A 10085-nucleotide genomic window follows, 5' to 3' on the forward strand; every position below is an offset into this window, starting at 1 on the left:
GTCATTTTTGGAAAGAGCAAAAATATATATAACAAGTAAACAGGTTTGGAAAAAATGTGAGGTTTACATTTAATAAAAATAGTAAAAATAGTAATAAATAATAAATAGTAAATAGTAATAGTTGATTAGTTAATTTCGGTTGATGTTTTTTACACATTAGATAACTTCTACAGCATGTTCTGTAATTGTATTATGGCATTAAAAAAAATATTAAAAACATTATTAAAAAGGAAGTTATCTGCTAAATCTGTGCAATCATATTTTTCTCTGGAAATTATACATTCTCAAATAAGGAACAAGAACTGATAATTTTACAGGACGTAGTGAATATGACATGAGTATTGCTGCATCCAATATCAAATACTTTTTAAATACTGTACAATACCATCTTTCACATCTGCTGTCTATAGAATATAGATTTTAAATGTAATGGTAATGCTAATTTGAAAAAAAAAAAAAAAAAAAACATAAATTGCAAAAACAATATAATTATATATTGATTATATTTATTATTATATTTAAGGTCAATTATATGGATTACATTCTCAAATGACTGGCTCTATATGCATTAGTGTTATTTTTTAATTGACCGGGAGTCTAAAAATTACACTACATTTTTATTTTCATATTTGTTTACAAATTTCACATATTTCTGCTGACCTTGTTTGCAAAAAAAAATCCTTTAACTTGCATTTTTTGATTACTGCAACTGTAGAGGCCTATAGGATCTCAATGGAGATTCCATAAAGAGAAAATAAACTGGACTACAGCATTATATTCTAATTTGAAACTTAAAAACAGACAATTTGCCATCATTGCCAGCACTCATGTTATGGTGTACATGTGTGTTTGTATGTGGTTGTGTATGTGAATGTGTTCTGGGCTGGGGATATTCTTTAGTCTTATCTCTTCAGTTCAGTGTGTGTGTTCTGGATTGTGTTTTTTTTTTTCAATCTTTTTTATTTCCTATGGTGCCTGAAAAAAAGAGAAGTGAATGTTGACTCTTAATAAGCACAAGAAATCATAAGGGAAGTAAAGGTCATAACCCTTTAACTGTCACTCCCTATCTTGAACATAGACATAAAAATGCACTATCCAAAGTTACATTTTTATAATTAATGAACAAAAACATTTTGCAATATGATTTTGATGTACAATTTCGATGGTAATGCAATGTCTGATTTTAAAATGCCTTTCAAAGGATGAATTTTGAGATTTTAAGTTTTTAGTTAATATATCTGTTACATGTCTCCTTGTGTTTCTGTTTATTGGACTGTTTTGGTTTCTCCCATTGTCTTCCCCCGTCGATCTGTCTGCTTTGGTTTAACCCTTGTTAACGTCATCCCATTCACCTGTCTTGGTAATCAGCACACCCTTTATAAGCCTGTTTGTATCCTGAGTTCTCTGTCGGTCTTTAATGTTGTTCATTAAGGTTACTACGTGTGTGGATCTTCCTGCTTGTTTCTGCTTGTGCTACCTGAGGATTATATTAAACCTTTTGCTTGTTATCTCGTCTCTCGTCTCGTTCCATCCAGCACGCAGCTACTACGTAACAGAAAGACCGACCTACAACAGTTTAACCGGCGTTATTCCCCTGCGTTTATTTTTTTTTCTTGTTTCTCAGTGTTTTTCTTTTTGATTTTCTATTATGGACCCTACTGTTCTCCTCATCATCCTGAAGCAGGGGAAACGCTCTCTTGAGGACCACACCCGTGATTACATCTTCCTGGCAGAACACTCCCACTTCCCGGATAGCAGCCTTTGCACTTTCTACCGTGCAGGACTGAACACCACCACGAAGGGGCTGCTATCCGGAGAGGGTCCTCAAGAGAGCCTGCCGGACTACATCGAGTGGGTGCTGGCGTCCTGTGGATCGTCATGGACTATTGACTTCGTCAAGGAGGACGTCAGCCCCACTCCAGACCCAGAACCCAGCCAACCCTCACCCCGACATGCGGAGCATGAGCCCGAGCCCACCGCGGATGACGAGCCAGAGCCACGAGCGACAGAGCAAAGGATCGCCACAGAGCCAGAGCCCAACACGTCCGACCAGGTGCGAGAGCCGGCTACAACTACCGCAACGGTGGAGTGCTGCGTGGAGCAAGAGAGGGCTATGGAGAGCCCTGCCCACTGCACCACCGCTGGGGGTGAGCTTGAACTGAACTCTGGGGACTTGATTGACTTCTTTACTGAAGTTCTGGAAACTAACTCTGGAGATTTAATAGACTTTTCTACAGAAATACCTACCTGTCATGATCTACCTGTCGGTATGGAATTCCCACCCACCCCCCTCTTCTGTCTGTCTGGTCACCGCTGTCCCCTGACAGCCCCTCTGCTCACCCTCAGCCCACTACCTGTGCAGTGGGCTCACCGCTGGTCTGCCAGCTTCCATCGGCGTCAGGGCTGGAGGATCCCTCAGCTCCGCCTCCAGCCTCAGAGTCCAGAACTCCGCCTCGGCCCTCCGACCCTGCGGCTCCACCACGGCTCTCAGCGCCCTCGTCTCCACCGTCGCCCGTCGGCCCACCAGCTCCACCGGGCTCCCTCGTCCCTCCGGCTCCGCCTTGGTCGGTCGTTGTCCCGCCATCGCCTCGGGACTCCACTCCTCCGGCTTTGCCTCGTCGCTCCATCCCACCGGCTCTGTTGGGCTCCTCCCTCCCTCCGGCACAGCCTCCATCCTCTGTCGCTCCGGCTCCGCCGCGGACCTCCGGATCTCCGCCTACGCCTTGGTCGCCAAAGCCTAGGGCTCCGCCTTGGCCCTCCGGATCCTCGGTGTCGCCCTGGATCTTCGGCTCTCCGTCTCCGCCTCGGGCTCCTCCGCCAGCTGCTCCGCCTCTGTCGGTCGGCCCCCTGGAGTCGTCAGCCCTTCCTCCACCATGGCTCCTCCCTCCATCGGCTCCACCGTGGGTCATCATGGCTGCGGTCTGGGTCTCCCTCTGCTTCTCCTGCTTCGGGTCCCTCCTGTTTCCTCCCTGGCTCCTCCCACCTTCGTCGCCCCCATGGACTCTAAGGACTCTGTTTTTTGTTTTCCGTCCTCCGCCGAAGCCTCCCCCCCACATGGACTCTGTTTTGCTGCTGTTTTTTCGCCCCTCTTGTTTATTTTGTTTTTTGTTTCCTACGGCGCGAGGTCGCGCCTATTCGGAGGGGGGAGTAATGTTACATGTCTCCTTGTGTTTCTGTTTATTGGACTGTTTTGGTTTCTCCCATTGTCTTCCCCCGTCGATCTGTCTGCTTTGGTTTAACCCTTGTTAACGTCATCCCATTCACCTGTCTTGGTAATCAGCACACCCTTTATAAGCCTGTTTGTATCCTGAGTTCTCTGTCGGTCTTTAATGTTGTTCATTAAGGTTACTACGTGTGTGGATCTTCCTGCTTGTTTCTGCTTGTGCTACCTGAGGATTATATTAAACCTTTTGCTTGTTATCTCGTCTCTCGTCTCGTTCCATCCAGCACGCAGCTACTACGTAACAATATCATTTCTTAAGAATTCTATTGCATGACAGGTAAAAAGGCAATGAAAAAAGTCTTTTTGTGACAAAGGTCAGAACTCCTGTTATGATGTAGGTTTTTGAGCTGCACTCTTGTCATAAATTAATCTATTAATTTTCCTACATAATTTGTAACACAAAAGAGTGGTAAAATATTTATTTAGGAGTCTCAGACCTTCCTAATGATATATAGTTTGTCATGATTAGATTAGGATTTATTTGTAATATGGTGAAGTAAACTCAGGTGTCCCACAGAGTGACAGTTAAAGGGTTAAAATCTCAAACGTTTAGAAAAAATAACTTTTATTAGAAAAATAAAAGAAAACACAGCAAACCACCTTATAACTCTTAAATCTGTGCAATCATAATGGTAATGCTCATTTGGAAAAACATATATATATTTTTTAAATATTTAATTTTTTTTTAAAAACTTTATTTTTTTATTATTATATAAACAGGCTACTTTTTACAACAATGACTTATTTAAAATAAGTGTTCTTTAAGTATCTGAAAGTTTTCAGACAGTAGTTCTAGGTTTTTCTTTTTTCCTCAGCATTATTGCTATCTGATTATTATTGATGAGTGGCAGCATTAACAGACTGTATTCATAGTAATGCACGGATCTATTTCGATATATCAGATGTTTTATCCTGCTCTGAAAACAACTGTGTAAACATCAACTTCGTATAAAATTATTTGAAAATGGACGTGCATTTAACCACAGCCGCAATCGATCTTCAGGACAACAAACTCAAAGCGCGCGTGAAAGTCTGTCAGTGTGGCGGGTGGAAACACACACTGTCAAGAAATGCGCACGTGTCTAGCGGCTTTCACACCGAACGCGGAAAGTGCTGCGCTATGAAAACCATTCAGTTCAATTGCTTGCACTGCACGAGGACGGCTTGTTTCTGCTTTGACCAAAGCGCATGCGCAGCGGTGCGCACCACTGGTGCGCAAGCCGCACACGCCGTGCTTAAAGTTAAAAATAGTTAAACTTTGGCCGCTCTGAACCCAGTGGCTGGCACAGCACTTTCTGTGGTCAGCGGCTATGAAAGCCGCTTCTCATAGCGCAAATTCTGTGCAATGAAGCCTGCCACCTCTCTAGTGCGCACATGTGCCACATGCGGGAAAAAAACAAGCTCAGAATCAATTCTGAAATATTTAGAATCGATTCAGACGCGTTGAAGAGAGAATCGCGATGCATCGGAGAATCGATTTTTTCTCCCACCCCCACGCTATATTGATATGCGCATAAGGACTGCGATCTGCTTCAGCTAGTTAGTCCACTTAAAGGAAAAGTCCACTTCCAGACCAACAATTCACAAATAATTTACTCACCCCCTTGTCATCCAAGATGTTCATGTCTTTCTGTCTTCAGTCGTAAAGAAATTATGTTTTTTGAAAAAAGCATATCAGGATTTTTCTTCATATAATGGACTTCAACTGTGCCCCCAATTTTGAACTTCCAAGATGTAGTTTAAATGCAGCTTCAAAGGGCTCTAAATGATCCCAGCTGAGGAAGAAGGGTCTTATCTAACGAAACAATATGTCATTTTTTTCTGAAAATAAAAATGTGTACTCTTTAAGCACAAAGTCTTGTGTAGCACAGGTTCGGGCATGCACATTCACAACATACTATTAAATCATGTCGAAAGGTCACGCCAAACGTAGGTGGATCTACAGATCCAGTGTTTGCAAAGCGAACGCACAAAGACTAAGAAAGTAAGTAAGTCAAACGCTGCAAGTAAGTCAAACACTGTTTACAAACCAAAAAGTACAACGTGTTGGACGATTCTGAAGTTGTAGGCGAAAATAAGATTCTGGAAGTTCAAAATCGGGGGCACAATTGAAGTCCATTATATGGAGAAAAATCATGAAATGCTTTCCTCAAAAACCATAATTTCTTTACGACTGAAGACAGAAAGACATGAACATCTTGGATGACAAGGGGTGAGTAAATTATTTGTAAATTGTTGTTTTGGAAGTGGACTTCTCCTTTAAGTAATGTTAATATAACCCATTACAGGGGCTGTGAAAATTACAGTAAAGCTTCATTATGCATAAGCTACTTTTATCCATCCCCCAATAATCCCCAGTAATTTAAAAAAAAAAAAGATTTATGATTAATAAATGATCAATATCACATGAGAAGCCGTGTGATATCACTCCATATCAGCATGGCTGTGATTCAACTGTACGCATAAGGCAACAGGCCTTTTTAAACTTTGTTGAATCTGCGTTTAAACAAATTACATTTATCTTCTTTTTAGGTGCAGGTATAGTGCAATATTGTGCAATGGCCGAGGTGCGGCATCTGGAAATGTTATGCAATATGTTATGTTTTGTGTTGTATAATTATTGAGTGTAACTGTATGGTGGTTTGTAATTGTGTTGCGGGTTGATGGTATGTGTGTTGACCTGCTCTCTCTCTCTCTCAACTGCCCAAGACAATTTTTTCCTAAGGGAGACAACAAAAGGCTAAAATCCTGGAATTAAGATGGGACTCTGGCCTTGTTTTGCCTTTGATTACTGGATGTTGGTATAATGTGTGATCATATGATATTGCCTTAGACGGTAATGACATTGTGCTTTATGTGTGTTGAAAAAGATGGGCCTAGCAGTCTCTGAATGTATTCTCAGATCAACATGTAAGAAATAAAAACCAAATGGACCAAATGCACAAAATGAATTAATTAAATGGATCAAAAAGACATTTATAAAGTATAATTTCAAATAAATACAGTTCTTTAAATGTTCTGTTCATCCTGAAAACAGACACTATATCACGATTTCCAGTTTTATTAAGCAACACAACTGTTTTCAGCTGTAATAAGAAATGTTTATGCATAAACCCAATAATTACAAACAAATCTAGTGCCTCACACAGACAATTTCCCATCATTACCAGCATGACCTCTTCTCTAGTATTATCTCTTCAGTTCAGTGTGTGTGTTCTGGATTGTGTATTTTCTTACATCTTTTTTTTTTTTTTTTTTTTAAGAGAACCATCTTTTTTATTTCCTATGGTGCCTGAAAAAAAGAGAAGTGAATGTTGACTCCCTAATAAGCACAAGAAATCATAAGGGAAGTAAAGGCCTTAAAATCTCAAAGATTTAGAAAAAAATAACTTTTATTTGAAAAATAAAAGAAAACAAAGAAATTAACAACAGCAAACTACCTTATAACTCCTAAATCTGTGCAATCGTAATGGTAATGCTCATTTGGAAAAACATAAATTGCAAAAACAATATAATTATATATTTATTATATTTAAGGTCATTTATATGGATTACATTCTCAAATGAGTGGCTCTATATGCATTAGTGTTATTTTTGTATAAGTGAGATACTATTATATTCTGATATCATGTTAGTTTTTGTCATCTTTATTCTCTCTCTCTCTCTCTGTAATTAATGTAAATGTGTAATTTTTAATCACTTATAAAATGTATTTCTAGTAACAAATGTTTTATGGCTTTAGTTTTAGGTGTTAAGTAACTATTCAGCTCAGACCGTAAATTAACAATGAAATTAAATTTTCTACCTATTAGATTGTGTTTATTAACGTCTACACCTACACCAACCCTAAACCTACCCCTTACAATAATGCAAAAACAGTAATTATTGTTGTACAGTGTGACAAAAAATACGCTATATTGTTATGCGCAAAAGGACTGCGATCTGTTTGAGCTAGTTGATCCACTGCGCCCTCTGGTGGTTACACTGGTAGGTAAAAGTGGTGCAAGACTGACAGTGAAACACTGTAAAAGCTTTGTTGTCTCTTTAAACTGTCACTCCACTGAGCTCTGCACATGCAATTCAGACGCCTAGCAATTCTTGCACCGCCAAAGCAGTAAATGCACATACTTGATTGAGCACTATTGCAAATTTACTTTAACCACTTAACTAATGTTAATATAACCCATTACAGGGGCTGTCAAGCTGTCTACTTTTATCCGACCCTCAATACTCCACAGTAATTTAAAAAAATATATTATGACTAATAAATGATCAATATCACATGAGAAGCTGTGTGATATCACTCCATATCAGCATTGCTGTGATTCGACTATAAGCATAAGGCAAAAAGCCTTTTTAAACTTTGTTGGATCTGCGTTTAAATGATGTTTGATAACAAAGTTCGGGAGGAGCACGATCAGATAATCAACTAATTTGGCACAGGTGCAACTGGTCTAGCTAATCATCCACAAGTCATTAGGTGTGTTCGACTTAACGCAGCGCTGCGCAGCTCGATCAAATTCTGACTTAAAGCAGTGCATGCCGGTTAGAAATTTTGTCCGACTTGAGGCGGCGCCGGCGTTTCTTCAGAGCGGCTGCAGGAGCTCTGATGACCACATGGCTCTTTCACGATTGGCCAGATTCACCGCATGACAACGATCACGTGTGTTTTGGGTTTATTCTAACATCCTCAAGTCCAATAATGCTCACAAATCTGTGTTTTTAGAACAGTAAAAGTGTTTTTACTGTAGTCGCAATGTTATATTGAGTCACATTTATTCATAAAACACTGATAAAAGCATATATAACCCCACTTTATTAGTATTTAAACAGTATATGTTTATGTTGATCATTATTCTTGTTAAGATGGCGCTGTATTAAGCAGTATATGAAACCTGTTTCTGTTGCTCATGAAAATGCTTTTGAAAAGTTTGTGTATTTGATAAATATTGCATTTAATTCACGTAATCTGTGATAGTGCATGCAAACACCACGAGAGCTTCACTGACGAGAGCAGAAAGTGTCCGACTTGGCGCCTCCGTTTCAACTCCGCCCGCGACTGCTCTCGGCTACTCTCGTTAATCGCCATCTGTAGCCGTGGATGAAGTCAAACACACCTATATATGCACACAGCCGACTTACTTCTGTCATTCGACTGTTCTTCGGCATTCAGTTTTGCTCCATTGGCCATTATATCACAGACTCAACCATTTCTGCACAATGACGAGACCCGTAATGTTACACAAGATCTACTGTCGCAACTGCCGTCGAGCACCATGCTTCATCGCGACCGTCGCTCTGCTCGATTAGCCACATGCTCACCAACGCCAAGGCTTAACATCGCCTCCACCGGCAAGACTTCCAGTTTCTTCCCTGGCATCCTCGTATCATTCGACCATGCCAATATATCCTCCGCTTGGAAAGTGGACAGTATACGCTGTTTGCGTATATATGACGAACCATTCTCACAGAGGACAAATAAAGCGGACCCGTCTGAAATATTTTTTCACCCTGCAGATAAGCCAACTTCACTCCTAAATCCAATCCAGCCACTACGACGGCCAATAGATCGAGCAAAGCCCCGAACTCTCCTCGTTTGACACCACCATAGTCCCGCACAAGACCTGGCTCTGCTCGAGCGTTGGGTCGCAGTGGCAGGCATCAACGAGCCCGGGTCACGTCTCAGTTCTCAACACAGCAAACCCTCACTCGCTTCCCGCTTCGGCTCAACTTTTTACTGTGGCTCTTCCGGCCGCAGCACCGCATGCAGTCAGGCCTCCAGCTCTTGTAGCAATCACTAGCGCGACGCAAGCCAATGATTTTTGCAAATTATTTTTGTGTGTGTGTGTGTGTGTGTGCGTTTGTAGGTGAATACGGACCAAATTACTCAAATGGTCCGTATAATTTTTTTTTTTTTTTGTACTAGCATTTAGCTGGGTTTTAAATTACATGTTGTACACAGACAGATACGATGGAAAAAGATTGTTTTTCAAGAAAAATAAGCTCAACAGTGCACCTAAATTAACATTCATAGGCGCATACTCACAACTAATGTGTATCATAAAGCAACTATTAATGTTTTTGTTGGAGAAGTGCAATTAGCGACTAATTTGTATGTGATAAGCTTACTGCTAAGCACCTCTCTTACCAGCTGATCTGCTGCTCAGCTGGCCAGCTGTTTCAACACTTTATTCATTTTGTGTGGTTAAGAGGAAAAGTGTGTCTTTTTATCATTTTTTTCACTTTTTATGAAAAGTTGCAAAAGTTGTCAAATTGTCACAAACCACTCCCAGCAGCTTGAAACAAGCCTGAAGTTGCTTCGGCGTGCAACACAGGCCCTCACATCTCAGTCTTTTTCCTACCGTTACTTCTGATCCTTTTCTTTTTCAGTGGCCTCCAGCTCCCACAGCATACGGTAGCATGTGGCTGCCTTCACTGGCTCCACAGGTTCTTCTGGATGCCTCAAACCCTACTCCCTTCCCGTGACCTACAGCAGCTGAAGAAAGCGTGAGGCTGTCTCCGCTTGCAACTCAGGCTCACACATCTCAGGCTTTTCCTGCTGTTACTAATAACCCTTTTTCTTTTCAGTGGCCTCCAGCTCCCATAGCAGACACTAGCTCAGAAGCCGATTTAATAGTGATACTGCCTTCGCCGACAATTGCGCCCTGTGCTCCCCTTCCCCACAGCTCTCGACTTCATTCAAATTAACGTTGTTTTCTTCCAGATCAAGTTTCAGCTCTCCTCAATTGTCAAGACGCAGCAGGCCATTAGCAAACCTGGACTGTGCCCCAGACTCAGCTGCTCCTCACACTACACGCTGACATGACTTTCCAACCTCCTATCCTTCCCACCCCTTCCCTTC

This window comes from Labeo rohita, chromosome 7 (genome assembly GCF_022985175.1).
Source record: "Labeo rohita strain BAU-BD-2019 chromosome 7, IGBB_LRoh.1.0, whole genome shotgun sequence".
NCBI classification, from domain to species: domain Eukaryota; kingdom Metazoa; phylum Chordata; class Actinopteri; order Cypriniformes; family Cyprinidae; genus Labeo; species Labeo rohita.